General features: G+C 45.0%; 1 long non-coding RNA gene across 1 annotated transcript in view; it reads right to left on the bottom strand.

Annotated features, from left to right (window-relative positions):
* Positions 1–697: 697 nt before the first annotated feature.
* Positions 698–19,393, bottom strand: part of LOC144767051 (uncharacterized) — an 86,240-nt gene continuing 67,544 nt past the window's right edge. The window contains exon 3 of the long non-coding RNA XR_013598044.1: positions 698–1,599. This is a non-coding gene — a long non-coding RNA (uncharacterized LOC144767051). The remainder of the gene's footprint in view (positions 1,600–19,393) is intronic.

Raw genomic sequence — 19,393 nt, 5'->3', positions numbered from 1 at the left:
CAATCATGGGGTTGTGACACTGAATACACTCCCTTAGAGATACAGGACCGTGGAGAAGGATAGGGGTATTGAATCCCTGGTCCAAAAATATTTTGTGGGTCCCTGTATGCAACATCACTAAATGTAATTTCCCAGCACATCTGAATGATGCACTCCATGCCCAGGTCACTGCAATGTACAGGCACACTCAACATGTGTGCATATATCTGAAGCTGGATTACTGATGTGAGAAATAAACAGTGCCACAAAACATCACCTTCTCATGAATAATATAGCAATCAACTTCTATGACACCTTCACATTGCTCATAAGCTATGTCCTGTGACATCGAACATACATCAGTATGGATGGGTCAGGAAAATAAAACACACCTTCACTGCTAAAGCCCTGTAATGGGCCTTCACACACCACCCACATGAAAAGGAAAGTCAGGTAAATGGGATTCCCAAACACCACTGTGTCAATCATTCAAAGGCTATAATGTAAAGACTCCCTGCATATTGGGGTTACCCAAACCAGGGGGAGTCCTGGAAGGCTTTGGGCCAAGGCCGCCATCCATATTTCACCTCCCTGAAAGTCTCCATTTGCACAGGACCTATGGCATGAAGATTGTCAGGGACAACCAATATTGTCATAAAGTGGGGTGCACGTGGCAAACTTGTGAATGAAAGTCCTTTAAAATAACACAGCAGCAACAGAAGTTGTCAGACATCTATTACAAGTATATGGAAAGAACACACATGAAAATGGTTACATATCGATCCAAAGTACCAATTAGGAATGACAATACAACCCATGTGTGGAGAAACAAATAACTACTTTGCAAACATTAAATACATATCTACGTTTCAGATCGAGACCGGCTGACAATTTTTTTCGAATCCGATTTGCCACAAGTCATTAGATACTGACAACTTCTTCACATTAGATAAACACGGCATTCAGAAAGTGTATCTAATGACTTGTGGAAAATCGTATAAGAAAAAACATTGTCATACAGTCTCGATCTTAAACCATTGTTTACACTGTACAAAATGACACTTGCAATCCTTATTCTTCTCTGATCTATCCGCGAGCACCCTGATCTACACCAACTTTCCACTCACTGTGAAGCTTCTGTGTCACATGAATTAATGTGTATAGAAAGTGATTTATACATTGTTTATATAAACAAACTTGATATTCATGTCTTTGAGTGTTTTTGTAATGTGTGATATCGGGCACTACGTTGTTCTTAACTTGAAGAATTGCACACTCAGGGCAGCAAGGGAGCCAGGGGCAGGTGGTGAGGTGCCTGGTGCAAAGGAGATGGCTCCCTTCTTACTATAGCTGGCCCGGACAGCAGAAGGAGGGTATAGATGGAAGAGGGGTGGTAGACATGGATGTTGTGGATGCAGGAAATGGGAGGTCCACCGCTGCCAGGGAGTTGCCACTGGAGCTCAACTCTGATGATGGCGATGTGTCTGCAGGCTCCTCCATGGCACTCCCCTCACCCACTGAGCCACTGTTTCCAACTATGTCACTGCGCGAAGGAAACCACTGTGGCCAGCTGCTTGCCACCGGTCTTGGTCCTGTACCCTCCGCTGCCCTGGATTGATGCTGAAATAATAGTAGAAATAGGTTAATTGCATTTGTGTGAACACACTGGGCAAACAGATCATAACACAACACATTACACATTTGCATAGATCACAACAAGTACTAGGATGATTACATTGGCTCCAACACTGGCATGAGCACATGCATGAATGCTACATGACATGTGCACAGTCATACATAATGGTGTCATAATCACAGTCTGCCTAAACTGCATGTGTGACCTTGTCCCAAATCTACCCTCATGGGTGTAGCAGGAGATATTGTCCCCATGTCAACCTAATCCCTTGTAGCATACTATAGTTACCTTATGTCATCAAATGGGATGTCTAGATGAAATGCATTGCTACCTATCCACACAGGGCCCTGCAATCAGCAAATGGTCTGGTATCCCTAACCCACAAAATGTTGAACTGCTGAGCACCTGCTATAGCTACGTTGTAGTAGTTTATTTGTTAAACCAGAATAAGGTGTCATGGAAGTGCCCATTTCACACTAGTCACACTTCCCAAATGACACTTTAATGTCTGTCCACTGTTAAATGACGCAGCTGATAGCTGCACATGCGTAGCTTAGCTAGGAGTCACATGTAGTACAGAAGAGTAGAAAGGAGACAATGTGGCCCTAAGAACCATTGTTTATGAGTCTGCCTGGAGAAATCCCCAGTCAAGATTGGTTCATATGAGTGGTGTTACTCATGCTCAAAAGGTAAGAGAATTTACTGCACCTTCCATTTCTCACAAACTCAAATACCAGTGCTGTACTGAGTTCCATCACACACATATGATCCCAATATGTCAGCATGTCACTCCCTGGTGCATGTCAACAGCCAGGGAATGACCCTCCACAAATGCTCATGTGCATCACATCTAACTGAATTCATCCTTCTCCAAAGCAAGCAAACTCACATTGTTTGGGGCTACTGTCACACATGACATTAAAAGATCATGGAGATTATCTGTGAAAATAGGCAGTCATGTGGTTGTTTAACTCTGGAAAAGTGACATTTCAATGGACCCTGCTTAATTCCAAGCGACATGGACAATAATCTACAGTTATCACCATACACCTACTACCAGACCTACACATGCAGCACCTCTCCCATTGTGTGGGACATGAATCACCTTCAAGGTTGATGGGGAACAAGATTTGAGTCACAATGAAAGGGCTGGCATGTGTGTCAGTGTGAGCTTTCACTCTGAGGATCAGTGGACATGTGATTTACTCAATTGGAAATCATTCTACATCTGAATGTGTTTGTGTGGGAAGTGCTGGCATCACGGGACACACAGTAAACCATAAGTGGCAGGACATTTGGAACAACATCCACATACTATTCTGCATGCTGCCTGCTTGGTCATTCTTGCACAGTTGCTATTGCACTTCGGAACTGCACTGCAGATGTAACCAACTATCTGCAATGTACACGTTTCACATGAGCAATGTTCCGGTACAATGCAAGCATCACTCATATGACAGTAAAATCTAAGACATGTGGGAGTAAGGGGCCTATCTTAAGCCAATGACACATGGTGACAATATGGGTCCATGGACATTAGTCTGTGGGTCTCATCATGCACTATACCAAATGTAGTAATACTAGGTACATTTAGGCCAACTCAAGGTCCTGTTCCACTAATTTAGGCCACATCTGAGGATCAGCAGATTCATAGGGAGACTACTCTCTGCATCAGTTCCGTAGCCACATTAAGTCTGCTACAGCCTGGGCCATGGACCATACTGGGCACAACTCATTGTCAGGGTTTGCTCTCTGTAGGCTGAGCATCCTGTTCCCACATGACCATCACATGCCCACATTTTCCATACCTAACAGTACATCATGTGGCCCTTCTATATGTATGGTTGCATTCAGGACGGCCTAAAGGCAGTTAAAGGTAGTATATTGTGGCAATTCACTGTCTTTATAATGTTATGGTCTCTAAGGGCTGCTATCAATAAGTGTAGGTTGATGGTGAAAAAGTTATAAAATGTACACAGATACAAGTTTTACTTATTTCATATGTTTTTTGGGTTCACCATAGGGTGAAGCCACAAGCCTCAGGAAATAAAGAACTGAAGTGGGGGGTGCCTCCGGGCACATCGCTTAGTCCTACACTCTTCAACATTTATATGGCTCCACCGGTACATGTGATGAAATCCTACAATGTAAAGATCATTTTGTATGCTGATGATACCCAACTCCTGCTCGCGTATGATGGGAAGCCCGAGGGTGCAAGGGCAGCCTTTGCCAACTTTTTGGTAGCACCGTTAGGCTGGCTGAAGACAAACAGAATACAGTCCTGGGCTGGGTCGGTGCTTGGTCTGACAATGGTCCTTCAATCCCCCCCACAACAATGGTGGCCAGAAACCTTGGGGTAATGTTCGACTCCCAGCTCTCATTCAGAGCACAAGTGCCAGCAATGGTGAAGTCTAGTTTTTGGATTTTTTGCATGTTAAGGAAGTTTCTGCTTCTACTCCCTCACGAGGCTCAAATCACAGTGGTTATAGCTTGATTTTATCCAGCTTGGACTACGCAAACGTTCTGTACCTGGGTCTCTTGGAATATTGATCCATTGGTTGCAGGTCATGCAGAACACAGCAGTCTGTTTAATGTACAAAATTCCGAAATTTACCTCAGTGTCAAGTTTCTGGCATAAGCTCCACTGGTTTCCAGTCCATCAGCGAATTAAGCATAAAGCATTATCCCTAACACACCAAGCCCTTAACATGAGGGACCCAAGTATCTCAATGACTGTGTCAAAGCATACTGTCCTGGGAGACTGTTGTATTCCAGCTCAGCGCGTCTCATTGCAACACCCCATTTTCTAAAACAGCTGAGGGGTGGCTCTTCCTTCTCCGTCAAGGCTGCAAATATGTTGAATAACCTACCGGACTCTCTCAGACAGATCCCTGAAGAAGGAAAAGTCAAATAGGAGCTCAAAACATTCCTATTTAAACCCTAACAGAGAATATGGGCACTGACTTTGTGGCCACTCACTTGCAGCATACCTAAAAGCGCCGGGACACTCTCTGAGTAACCGTGCACTATAGATATGCTCCATTCATTTATTCATTCATTCTTTAAATACTTTATTGGTTCCCATAATGATGTCAATGATTACTGCTCATAGTATATGTATATATATATATATATATGTATTTTACTATCTTTAATAAGTGCATTCATGCTTGAGTATTATTTTTGTTAATTGCATCTAGCTACACAATTATGGATTTCATATGTGGTTTGTTGTGCTTGAATCTTGACAAAACCAATAGACTCACTTGATATGTTTGTATGACCCCTGTAGGGTGTCAAATGTGATTATGTAATGTCGCCTATTGTTTTTTTCCATCGGACAATGTACTATTTTTGTATTTCTTTTTAAACATTTTTATTTGGAGATAATTAATTTTTAAATATTTTTTTTGGGAGATAGTTCATCAATCCTTATTACAATAATGTAAAGAGAAAAGACATTAATACCACTTCCTATGTATCCCCATGATTTGAGCAATTATTAAAACCACATACAGTAAAAACAACATGATTAGTAAAGTACAATATTACAATGCAGCAATCGTACAATCAGATTTATAATCATTAATAATGTATAAATAAATATATCCAATCCTGTAGCATGTCAACCCCTCACTACGTTCCAACTCGAATTCTCCCATAAAGTCTTAAACTTTTATACACCCGGATCAGTCCGGGTTTATGCCGCACAGGAACACAGCGCTAAATTTGCGGCGACTGCATGGTATCCTGGCCAGAGCTGACACCATCACCACGCCGGCAGTTATCCTGGCACTTGATGCCAAAATGGCATTTGACCTGGTGGAGTGGGAGTACCTTTTCGAAACGATGTCGCGTATGGGGTTCGGGCCTCGGTTTTTAGCATGGGTCAAACTGCTGTACACAGCCCCTGTGGCCCATGTGGTGGCGAACGGCCACATTTCCCGCACTTTCCCGCTGGGACGGGGCACGCGACAGGGATGCCCTCTGTCACCCCTGTTGTTTGCCATCTCATTGGAGCCCCTTGCGACTCTCCTACGAGCCACCCCCCTCCTCAAGGGTATACCAGGGACCGGGGGTTGGGAAGACCGTCTGTCCTTGTACGCAGACGACATGCTGCTGTATCTAACAGACCCCGAGGAGGGAATACCGGCCTTGTTACGTATTTGTGACACGTACGGCAGGATCTCCGGCTACACGCTAAATTGGTCCAAGTCTGAGATATATGTCTTACGAGGCCCGGCTCCGGATCTCGGAGATACTTGCCCGCTGCGACTGGCGGGACCCTCTTTTAAATATCTAGGCATACACGTTACTAAGGACCCGACTGAATTCATAGATAAGAATCTGAAGCCGCCCTTAGATAGACTCAAGCGGGATGTGGAGTTCTGGTCCGGCCTGCCGTTAACGCTCCTCGGCAGGGCAGCGCTTTACAAGATGATGGCGTTACCACGCTTCTTGTATGTCCTTGACAATTCCCCCTATCCTGTGCCACCCAGGTTCTTCCAGAAAGTAGCGGCTCTGGTATCCAACCTACTTTGGGGAAACCTCCCGGCGCGAGTGGCGCAGTCCAAGTTACACAGAGACTGGTATAGCGGAGGCATTGCGCTACCGAATTTAAAACTGTACTATTGGGCTGCGCAGCTCAAGCCCATCAATCAGTGGATACACGCACCACATACCGAGCCAGCGTTTCGCTCGGATAGGGTGCAGTTGGGCGCTGATAGTCTATTGGGTCCACTGTATGATCATCGCAAGGTGCGCACTCTGGTCGGCCCCACTAAATTAACAGTGCAGATATGGCACGCAGCTACGGCAGCTCTGGGCTGGAAGGGGAGGGTCACGGGGATGACTCCGCTGTGGGACTCACGCACACTGGGCAACCTGAGGAACACCAAGGGGTTCGCACAATGGGACACGATAGGCATCTCTGCGGTGGGTGACCTGTGGGAGAGGAATGAAGTGGTCCCCTTCGCCCGACTGAAGGAACTCTATGAGCTCAATGACAGGGAACTCTACAGATACATTCAGGTCCGTCACGCGCTGCTGGCAGTCATTCCGGCAGGCACACCGCTCCCTGAGTCCTCACCTTTGGAAGATCGCCTCCTCACCGATTACATGTTAGAACGGGCGACATCCCTCACTTACCGTAAGCTACTCAATAACAGCCCTGACCCCACGTCGCACCTGAAAGAGAAATGGGAGGGTGAGATTGGCGACATGGATGAACCTGAATGGCACGAAGCACTTGGGTCCCCTAGAGAGGTAGGCATCTCGGCACGCATGCGGCTAGTGCAATTTAAGATTTTACACAGGGTTTACTATACCAGGACGATGCTGCATCACATACACAGGGCGCCTCATCCCTACTGTCTGCGGGGGTGTGGGGAGGAAGGCACGTTCTTCCATACTATATGGGACTGCTCCAAGATCCAGGATTACTGGAAACAAGTGCTCCGCACACTTTCGCAGACATTGGATCACTCCATACTGCCTGACCCGAGGAGGTGCTTGCTAAATATATGGGAGCCTACCGACTTAACCAGATACGAACGACTTTGGGTCACGGCGGGACTAATGGTAGCGAAACGAGACATAGCACAGCGCTGGGGGGCTGCAGAACTGCCAACCAAGTCCATGTGGTGCTTGAACATGGATCGAGTAATGTTGACCGAGCGAGCAGTGTACATCAACCGAGCCTGTCCCGGGAAATGGAATAAGATATGGCTGAAATGGAATGAATACAGGGGGGACATCTGCGAACCTTTGCGCGAAGATGATCAGGATGAGTCAGACGAGGAGGGAGAGGAGGGCTAAACCTAGGCGGGTGGAGGGGACGGGGTGGTGGCCCGGGCTGCTGCAGGGGATTTCCTCTTAGAGCTTAGGCAGGTGAGACGAGGGGGCGGGGGCGGGTGAGGTGCGTGGAGGCATGCGCGCATGGTGTAGGGCTGTTAGGTTCCCATACTCCCAAGAGACACTAGAAACTTGAAATTCTTTGATTTGTGTTGGACCACACTGTCATTCCTAACTGTTGTTGTTATGTGTTTGTTATTTTTCGAGCATCGATCGAAAACCAAAAAAGTGAAAAATCCATCAAAACCTCAATTTCTGCCTTGAATAATTGCTCAACCGGCGCTTTTATTTTTTCAGTATACTCCATCTCGAATTTATTGTAACTGTAATTTTGTTATCCTTTTTGCTGAAAATCACTGTATACAACGATCCTCTGATAGCGGCCAGCCCACAGGGTTGTAGGCATTCCGCTGTGTACTATGCAAAGTGCAATAAAGGTTTTGAAAAAAAAGCACAAAAAAAAAAAAAAAAAAAAAAGTCTTAAACTTCCTGTAGGAGCCCAATCTTAGTGCATATTTTCTTTCACACTCCTTAATCCTGTCTAGTTTACTGAGTAGCTGTGAAAAAGTTGAAGGATGAGAGACTGCGCTACCAGGACCAATATCACTGAAAAGGGGTGTTATAGTTAGTTGGACATTTCACTCGTGCAAAACCATAGAAATTCCACTGTTATAGTTGGTTCAGCTAACTTTAACTTACGCGCCCGCAATGCACTGCTGGTGACGACACGTATTACATCACTCATGACATGGTCAATGATATCACTCATGACATCACTGATGACATCTCAAAGGACATCACTCATGACATCACTGATGACATGATCCTTGTGATAGAGTGGCAGACCTCCTCTCACCCTAATATAACCTTTGATACACACACTCAAAAATACAAACTAACATTTTCAAAACAATGGACATACCAATACCAGTTATAACACACCTATTCAGTAATTTCAAGCTCGACACACACATCCACTCATTCATCAACAGTCACTATACAGTCAATCATACATGTACTCACTCATCATATGTACTCATACACCTAAACATCACTGCCACTCATCCATAGAGGTACTCACACACATAGTCACACATGCAAACAAAGTATCAAACATCCATGTACTTGCATATACAGTTATACACGCACTACCACACTTACTTCTAATGAAATGTACACATGCTTACTCTCTTAAGCAATCATTTAAATACACACCTACTTATTTGTACAGGAACTCTTCTAATCTCACACTCTCACATATACTCACTTATATACACCTATACTCACATATACTAGTTTAAAACATATGTAGTTACTCATAAAGACACTATTGAGACAGTCATTCACTCACTAACACACCCATACACACGCTCATCCACCTATACAGTCCTGCACACATGCTGTCTCCAACACATATAAACAGTGAGTCACTCATTCATGCATTTATGCACTAAGCAATACTCCCCACCGAACCATACAGACACTCAGACACTCATTCTGATAATCAAAAAACAACTAATAACCCATATAGACACTCATGTTGCTACTCAGCAACCCATGCAGCCACTTATACACAAAGTGAGAGACTGATACAGATATTTTCATATTGAAACATTACTCACTAACCCATGTATTCACTAAGATCCACTTAATCAGTCAGTTATACAATCAATTTTACAAAAAAGTAATCCTTTTAGACACTTATATACCCATTTATTCTTCCATCGACCTTGTGATATACATATATAAAACATATTTAATTTTCAGAAAAACACACATTCATTGGATGATGTCATCATTGATGTCATCAGTGATGTCATTTGAGGTGTCATGAGTGATGTCACTGACCATGTCATGAGTTATGTAATATGGGACTTCATCAGCAGTGTATTGCGGGCGCACAAGTTATAGTTAGCTGAACTAACTATAACTGGGGAATTTCTAAGGTTTTGTACGAGTGAAATGTCCAACTAACTATAACGCCCCTGAAACCAATGTTTTTTTCAGTGAATTTCTAAGGTTTTTTAAATGCTAATATCTAACTATAACGTGCCTGAAACCTATGTTTTTTTCAGTGAATATATATTTATATTTATTAAACTATGTATACATGTGAAAATGTCTCGGTCTGCCTGTTTGCCTCAGTGACACTGAAAAAATGGGTGCAACTGACGTCAGTACGCCGACGAGGTCCTCTTATGGCTCCGATGATGTCATACGATGTCACGAGCGGAGCCGTGCTATTATGATGTCCTTGTTGACGTGGGAGAGCTATGAAATAATTTCCCTTGAAATGCTGGTGCAGGGGATATTCACCTAAGTGTTCAGGGTAGTCCTTGGGGAGCAACTGTTTATGTTGCCACTCCGGAAACCGAAACCAGTGATCCAAGGGCAGAGGCCCTGGAGATGGCACACGAGGTGGGGTGCCCAGTTATGTGCACCGGCGGGGCAGCGAAGTGACAAGCACCACAACCCACAAAAAAAGGTAACAAGGACACTGAATAACACAGGATCTTCTCTTTGAATCTGGCAGGAACAACAAAGTTAAAATGCCCTAGTACCAAAATGTGGAATTAGTGCTACAATGGTCTTCGAGAGGACCGGCGATTCTGCTTCTGCCTCCTGTACCCTGGAGGCGGCACATGGGTCTGGCGGTACGGTCATACTGCAGTGGGACTCACACTCGTTGATCTCTCATAGCACTGCTCCACACTTCAGGAACGACGCTTTCCTTTAGCTATATTTTCTGATGATGTGTCGCGCTGGCCCCGTCTAACAACAGAACTCCCCGGAAGTGAACCAGGCTACGCGGACACTTTCACAATACAACAGCCGTGAATGCACTTTTTGGTAAAAAAAAACACATTCCTTCCTCCTAACTATTCAAATAAACATCTCACTGAAGAACAGGGGCCAGCTTTGATCGGTAAATAGACGTTACAACGACTTTTTTACTTTGCGATACCATTACAAGGCATGCTTTACCCCGCATGCGTTGTACATCGCAAAGTCGTTACTACGCATTTTTTTAGAACGCTTGGTCATTTACCACGGATGCCTTTACAGCAAATTTTGTTGTAAAGGTATGTATGGTAAATGACCATGCGTTCGAAAAAACATGTAGACGATCCATGTTGTCGTAAGGAAACAGAGGCGGTTCCGTTTCCTCACAACAACGTGCACCGTCCCTCAGAGACGACGTGAAGCAGGAATCATGAGGAGAGGATAACCACAAGGATCGAGAGGTAAGGGGGGTTGGGCATGGGATGGGGGTTTCTTTTCTAGGGTTTAGGGTAGGGTAGTGGTGTTTGGGTAGTGTAGGGGGTTGTGCTGTTTTTATTAGGGTTTAGGGTAGTGCAGTGGTGTTTGGGTAGTGTAGGGGGTCGTGCAGGGGGTAGAGGTTTAGGGTTTAGGGTGGTGCAGTAGTGTAGGGGTCGTGCTGGGGGTAGTGTTTTAGGGTTTAGGGTGGAGCAGTGGTGTATGGGTAGTGTAGGGGGTCGTGCTGGGGTAGTGTGTTAGGGTTTAGGGTAGTGCAGGGGTGTTTGAGTAGTGTAGGGAGTCATGCTGGGGGTAGTGTTTTAGGGTTTAGGGTAGTGCAGGGGTGTTTGAGTAGTGTAGGTAGTAATGCTGGTGGCCGTGTTCTAGGATTTAGGGTAGTGCAGCAATGTTTGTGTAGTGTAGGGGGTCGTGCTGGGGGTAGTGTTTTATTGTTTGGGTAGTGCAGTGGTGTTTGGGTAGTGTAGAGGGTCGTGCTGGGGGTAGATGTAGGGTTTAGGGTAGTGCAGTGGTGTTTGGGTAGTGTAGGGAGTCATGCTGGGGGTAGTGTTTTAGGGTTTAGGGTAGTGCAGTTGTGTTTGTGTAGTGTAGGGGGTTGTACTAGGGGTAGTGTTTTAGGGTGCATGTTAGTGCAGTGGTGTGTGGGTAGTGTAGGGGGTAGTGCTGGGGTAGTGTTTTAGAGTTTAGGGTAGTGCAGTGGTGTTTGTGTAGTGTAGGAGGTAGTGCTGGGGGTAGTCTTTTAGGGTTTAGCGTAGTGCAGTGGTGTTTGGGTAGTCTAGAGCTACATGCTGGGGGTAGTGTTTTAGGGTTTAGGGTATGGCAGTGGTGTTTGGGTAGTGTAGGGGTCGTGCTGGGTTATATTTAGGGTTTAGGGTAATGCAGTGGTGTTTGTGTTGTGAGGGGGTCATGCTGGGGTAGTGTTTTAGGGTTTAGAGTAGTGCAGTGGTGTTTGTATATTATAGGGGGTTTTGGGTAGTGCAGTGGTGTTTGTGTACTGTAGGGGGTCATGCTGTGGGTAGTGTTTTAGGGTTTAGGGTAGTGCAGTCGTGTTTGTCTAGAGTAGGGTGTTGGTTTTTAGGGTATAGGGTAGTGCAGTGGTGTTGGGTAGTGTAGGGGTCCGTTTTGTGTTAGTGTTTTAGGGTTTAAGGTAGTGCAGTGGTGTTTGGGTAGTATAGGGGGTCTTGCGTGGGTAGTGTTTTAGGGTTTAGGGTAGTGCAGTGGTGTTTGTATAGTGTGGGAGGTCATGCTGGGGGTAGATTTAGGGTTTAGTGTAGTGCCGTGGTGTTTGGGTAGTGTAGGGAGTCATGTTGGGGGTAGAGTTTTACAGTTTAGGGTAGTACAGTGGTGTTTGTGTAGTGTAGGGAGTCGTTCTGGGGGTAGTTGCAGTGAACAGGGTTTTAGTAGACAGGAAGTACTGGCGCTCAGCTCGTATTTCCGTAAGATATTAGAGTGGACACAAATTTGGTATGGTGCTGACAGGGAAGGGGAGACCCTCAAAACCCCTTAATCCGTTCAGGAGAACCCAAACACAAGTAACCATAGCAGCTGACCTGCGCACTCATACAATATAAAAAAACACGAATGTGCATATTATTCAAAAGCAAAAGCAACTAATCCAACGATTAAGTCTTTTTATTTCTTTAATTGGTCATCAAGCACAACACACAGCCAGCCGACACATGTTTCATCAGAGAAACAGTGTTCTCCCACTCTTCAGGGCTCTGTGGCTGAGTTCAAAAACAGTGGAATCCCAAAGCTGGCGATAATTCCAACCCGGTAAGGGTATATAAGTCTGGGTGGAACAGTAATAGGTCCAAAAGCAGGGTAAGACATTGGTCAATCCAAACTCAAGTACGAGCTGAAATAGTTGAAAGAAAGTAGTTCTTGACGCCAGCACAAGTCAACAAATCGGAATCCTCCCAATTGAAACTATTACATGAAGAGGGTAACTTCAGTGAACGATCAAACCCGGTTTTACACGTGTGAATGCAATTCAAACATTTTACTGAGAACGAGTTCAGGCGTCCTGACATCAGCGACTCTGAGTTTAGTGTAGTGCAGTGGTGTTTGGGTAGTGTAGGGAGTCATGCTGGGTTAGTGTTTCAAGGTTTAGGGTAGTGCAGTGGTGTTTGGGTAATGTAGGGGGTCGTTCTGGGGTAGTGTTTTAGGCTTTAGAGTAGTGCAGTGGTGTTTGTGTAGTGTAGGTGGTCATGCTGGATGTAGTGCAATGCCTGTTGATTTGACGTCATTAATAATGACCAAAATGTTCAGCCCATCCTACATCTGCATGTTCTTAACTCTTTAGGTGATGTACACCTACTAATATAAAACTGGACTGAAAACATAGTCTGTACACGGATATATATATATATATATGTATATATGTACACGTATAGATATATAAAGTGAGAGTGTGAATAGAATGCATTGGTAAATGGAACACTATTGTAATTTTCTGAAGAAATACAAGACAGGGCTAAAAAGATCATCTGTAACAAGAACATATATAAAGTGACAGTGTGCATAGCTAAATTGACCCATATTATAGTTTCCTGAAGAAATGCCAACTATTTCTCCTGAAAAAAGTGTCAGGAACCTAAGGTCCCTCTCAAAAATGTCTTTACATTTAGAGTCAGCTAACAAATGGCTAAAATACATCGCAGAACCAGGAGATTTAGCTAACGTGTCTAGCTTGAAGTGTCTGTGCCAATAATCCAAGTAAAGTGACCCTGTGGTGCAAATAGCATCTAAAGTGCATGAAGAAGTTACAGTACTACCTGAGGCGTTAGCTTGATTGTAATACGTTTTTCCCCTGACATCATGTGGATACCTTGAGATTTAGAAGAACAATCTGGATTTTTCAACCATGCTTCCCCTGCTCACCCTGTAAACCCCCCGGCCCTTGAAGAACTATCCAACCCATGTGTGTGCAAGAGTGGGCACATCTCCTCCAAAGCCCCCTGGAGAACTCGGTGTGCAATGTGTCTGCACCTCCCCTTTGTGCATTTCTGCCTCCTGTCCCCCAGCTCATCCCACCCACTTCATTGAAATGCTCTTACATAAGTTCATTGAGATCAAAGCCTTAACAACTGAGGTCTTGACGCTTCCAACATGCGTCACCGCTAGTGATATGCCTCCCTATCCGCCCTCCTGAAGTTACACCACAAACTGAAGTGCCGGCTTCTAGGAGCAACATCGCTGCTTCTGAAGGTAGTCACAGTGGAGGACGAGGCTCAGCAATGACCTGAGGGGTGGAATAAGGATAGACAGCCACAAGGAGCCATGTCTGTGTGAGTTCCTTGTCTTCTTCACTCAATAAGCCTGGTTTTTCACGCAGAGTCAAATTTATTTCTACCGGTCAAGAAGATTCGGCGGCCTAATCAGTGGGGGGCACTATAAAAACAAAGTACTTTGTTAAACACGTGCAAGCCAAACCAGCTGCAGGAAGGGTCTGGAGGGAAGAGACGGCGAAGTGAGAGGGATAAGGAGCAAAAGCTGTTGAGAAAGAGGACATCACACACTCTAATGCTCTCTGTGGATGGAAAAAGGGAAGAGTGAAGGAGGAACAAAAAAGCTTAAAGCAGAGGGTGGTTGAGAAGATGACGAAATAAATAAGCAATAAGTAATAAGGTGGAGCCTAGAAGTATGCACATGATTAAGCACAAGAATTTAAGTACAAATCTTTTACAGAGTAGTCAGACTGGTAATCAGCCGAGTTTTACATAGAAAAAGCTTCGTAATAAACCAGGTGTAGAGAAAACATCAGGTAGCTCACATGTGTTCTGGAACGCACAATAAAGAGTGGACTTAAAAGTACAGCACCTGCTAGCTGCAGAAAAAGTACAGACTTTGGAGACACTGGCTGCTCATTTTCGTGATTAGGCAAACAGGCAATCAACAGATGTTATGTTATTGGAGGTTTTATTGAGTGCTCAGCTACTCAGACAAGAGTGTCCCGGCGCTATCAGACCAAACACAGCAAAACCCCGGTGGTAGAGGAGCGATCAGAGAACGAACAACCACGTTTTCAGCTCTTTCCTGAATGAGGCCAAATTCTCGATCTTTCTCAGAGCGAGTGGCAGAGCATTCCATGCCCGCGGCGCCAGATATTTAAAGGACCGACCCCCCGTCCGCGCACGTCTGATTGCCGGGACTGTGGCCCAGTGCCAACGTGGCCGAGCGTAAAGCTCTAGATGGGTGGTGAAAGCCAACTCTCTTCCTCAGATAGCGAGCCCCGGTGCCATGGAGAGCCTTAAACGCTATGGTAAGAGCCTTAAACTTAATGCGTTTCCGGATTGGCAGCCAGTGAAAGGATTTCAACAATCCCGTGGCATGAGAACTGCGGCCAAGGCCAAAGATTGCTCGCGCCACCTTGTTCTGCACTACCTGCAGGCGGGATAAAAGACATTACGGCAGGCCAAGGTAGAGCACATTTGCGTAATCCAGCCTCGAACCGACCAAGGCTTGCACCGTTATTTTCCTATGGGAAATAGAAAGGAGGGGGAGGAATTTTCTTAACATTTTTAGAATCCCGAAACACTGACGGACCAGACCAAGAATCTGTGGTTTCAGTGAGAGACAGTTGTCCATCTTGATTCCAAGATTCTTCGCTACCGCGGAATCAGTGGAAGGCGGGTCCATCCCAGCTGGTCACCAGGCCTTCCAGCCGGGATCAGAAGGGCACCCAAAGAAGAGGAGCTCAGACTTATGTGGTAAATAAATAAATAATACCCTATTTTTGAGTGCATGAATGAATAAATAACAGATAGCTCAATAAATAAGAGTCAAGATTCGAGGTAGTAGGAGTTTTGCAGGTTTATTACAGCATAAGGACAGGATCAGGACAACCTGCATAGGATGAGCAGAACGACAGGGCCCAGCAGGACAACTGGGACCCAGTAGGGGAAAAAGATGCCCAGCAGCTGCTGGGGCTTGGTCTGGGATGAGCGCGCTAACATTCAATAATAAAACACAGGCATATATACATAGCGCAAACACATAGCATTACATTGCAGTAGGCGTAACAGTGGGTGGAATAGAAGGCGTGACGTGTAACAGTCGCGAGAGATAACAGTAAAAAGAGGTGTAACTGGGAGTTTACTTAGACATGTGATGCAAACGTAACAGAATATGTCATGAATGGGCGGAAACATAGGAGGGGGCTACCTAAGGAGCCGGGACCTCTAACCTAATGGTGCGCGAAAACTGGCAATGACGTGTTACTAGGAGAAGCTGGGGGCTACGAACTCTGTGCTAGGAGCAGAGACTAGAGTCTGGAGGGTCGGAGCGACATGTACCTAAACCCTATCTGGTATCTAATGTTTAGGGAACATGTTGATATAAACTAGAAGTCATGAGGGGAAAAGCTAACTTGATTCTAAGACTGGACCATGCATTATTCTACATGTAGTGCGTGAAGAATATTAAATGACCATTAAATACAGTATTTCTCTAACATGGAGACGAGAAGGCTAGACAATGACGGAAACTATTGATGCAGTTCAGTAGCTTAGGAATGCAGAAGAGGAGGACTGAACTGATAGCTGGAACTATAACATACTTTTGGCAGACTCAGAGGCAGAGCCGGGGTGCACCGGGCACTGCTAGGCAGGAAGTAAGTGAAGGGTCGAGGATACAGGTGGGGGCTGTATCGCTCCTCAGCGAGGCTTTCAGGAGACAGGAGCTGAATCTGTGGTCCGGGCCCTTTTGAGGCCTGGAAACGGGGACTTTATAATGGAATAACGTGCACACTGAGAAACGTGGCAACATTACTTACATAGGCCTGATATTCGTAGTATTCACGAGGACTGGAAACTAACATACTAGAGGTGGACACAACTGTAATTGCGTCTTCAATCAGAAATGGGGAATAACATATGCATATTGGTCATGCACACATAACATATGATGGATGAGGCGTAGGGACACAGAACATGGCAAAATTTACTTTTCCACATTCCCTCCTTGTCACTACGTTTCCATCAGGAAACATCAATATTCATGATACCGTCTATCATTTCATACAGTACCATTTGCTCGTCTCGAATTGTCTTGGAACGGGATTTAGAACGGGGCTTGGGACTAGGAATACAAGAGGTAGCACACATGCTGCAAATCGCAGGGCCACATTGTATACAGAGGCAGCAGCTAAATATGATCGCTACTGCAATACCTATGAAGGACAGGACTTTCCATCCCCATGCGGAAATTATATTCCAGAACCAACCGGACCATGTCCAGGTGCCTGGATCTTGATGTAACAGATGGGCAATTTTATGGAGTCTGGTTATAGCTGAATAAACAGACGGCGCGTTATTTGGAATGAAAATACAACAACTGGATCCGAGAATTCTACAGGCCCCGCCCCTATCGGCCAGTATGACGTCAAGGACGAGACGATTCTGTAAAACGACAATTCTCATAAAGGATTGCTCTTCAGTTAAGTTACCTAGAGCGGAGGCAGTCTCATCTACTATTGCTTCAAGGGTTCTTGTTAACCTACGAATAAGCTTACTATTTACAACTGTACCTAAATAAGGGAAAACACCTTTATCTATATCAATGAATTGCTCTGCGGCGGTTTCAGTATAATCGATAATCGGGAGATTTCTCTTGTGTCTAGTGTGTACTAAGAAAGAATTCCTATGATAGTCAGGTGGGGCTAGAAAAACAGGTGGCAGTAGGAAAGCAATGTAACATGTCCCCTCCCAATCGAGGGGCAGACGGACATATGCAGTTTGACCACAAATAAAATAAGAATGACGTGAAGCTTTAAAAATAGATTTCCTACTGTCACTATACTGGATAACAGTAGTACATTCACTATGACCTATATGTACAGAACCATAACTACGGACACATAATTCGCCTTTGACTGGTAGTACTGAAATAGCGGGTGAGTCTGGAGTAGTATCAGACTGAACATTCAGGACCATAAAATTCGACGAATAATTTCCTATATTATATACTTCATTTTCTAAATCTAAACCTGTCCCGTGGGGGAAACCTTGCTTGTCTGGGAAACATGTACTGTTAAGAAAAGACATATCTGTTGAGGATGATGTTAACGTGGACCATGCTCCACACGAACCATTGTGTGAGAATGGATAAGGAAAGAGTGGCAGAACTCCCTTCGATGTCTGGAAAGGGGGGAGTCGACCACACACCCAACAATTAGTGGCATTGCTGGTCTGGTGTGAATAATGTAACATACGGATGAATGTGTTATTACGCATGGCAAGGCGGTATGCATATTCGTGAGGAGGCAGATCACTAAACGCGTGCTCTACTGTAGCATTAGCAGACATATTTACATGAGGAACTGGTAAATACAGAAAAAATGCGTAGCTGGTGCAGGAAATCATTAGGCTGAGAAATAATATGAAACTCAGAAAAACGATGCATTGTAGTGAACTGCGACTGACTCTCTCACTATGGGGGTCTATTTTATACATGTCAGAAACAGTCTAACCGTTTCACCTAGGGGAGGACTTATACAATCAAACTGGCTGACTTATTAGACCTGAGCTTTAACTTATACTCCTGTTGCGGAGTTTTCTCTAACAAGGGAGGGGTTGTAACAAAGTCTGGTGCGGGACAGTCCTTTAAAACAATGTTCTGGCAATCCTCCGAATCCTGGGAAATGTTCTTGGCAATGTCTTTGAAGTCTGGCTTTGGTCCTTTAAAAAGTTTTACATGAGAAAGGTGGACCCACCCCTTCCTGCCTTCCAACTTGACGGCAGTTCGGGTGGTCAAGAGGACTTGACGTGGCTCTTTCCAACGTGGTTCCAGCGGACTTGATCTGTCAAAGTTGCGGATCATCACCAACGACCCTGGAACGATCTCGTGCGGTGCCACCTCGGTATTGTCTGGAAATGCGGCGGCAACCTGTGAACGACATGAGTTGAGGGCAGACATCAAGGAAGCTAGGTAATCTGTCAGCATATTACATGAAACATCGGTAATACTTCGGGGTCTAGGAGTACCCCACATGTTAGGGCGGCGGCCGAAAACGACCTCATACGGGGACAGACCTGATCTGGAATGTGCGACCATACGCATGTAAAACAGAGCGACTGGCAAAGCTACTAACCAGTCCACACCCTTGTCTTTACAGATTTTTGCTATACGGATTTTCAGAGTCTGATTATGTCTTTCTACTAGTCCAGCTGCTTCTGGATGGCGTACACAATGGAACTTCCACTGGTACCCTAACAAAAGGGAAACGTGTCTCATGAGTTCGGATGAGAATGGCTGACCGTTATCAGAATATACGACTCTAGGGAGTCCATATCTAGGGAAGAATTCACGAACCAACTGCTTGGCAGTGGTCGCGGCTGTGTAATCTGGGACTGGATATGCTTCTGTCCACCTGGACAAAGCGCATACTACTACAAGGACATACTTGAAACCTCGACATCGCTCCATTTGAATATAATCCATCTGGAGGACCTCAAAAGGGTGGTCAGGGGGCTGGAAACCACCTTGTTCCACCGGGACACTTTTACCTGGATTAAACTGACAACATATCATACAGGTACGGACTTTCTGCTTGGCTGCAGCTCGTAAATGCTTGTTGAACCAAATGTTCTGGATACTGTCTAACATAGCCTTTTCTCCTAAATGTGCTGGACTATGTGCGGTATTGAT

The sequence above is a fragment of the Lissotriton helveticus genome, chromosome 7 (genome assembly GCF_964261635.1).
Source record: "Lissotriton helveticus chromosome 7, aLisHel1.1, whole genome shotgun sequence".
NCBI classification, from domain to species: Eukaryota; Metazoa; Chordata; class Amphibia; order Caudata; family Salamandridae; genus Lissotriton; species Lissotriton helveticus.
Note: the sequence above shows the minus strand (reverse complement) of the source record. Positions and strands in the feature narration are given on the sequence as shown.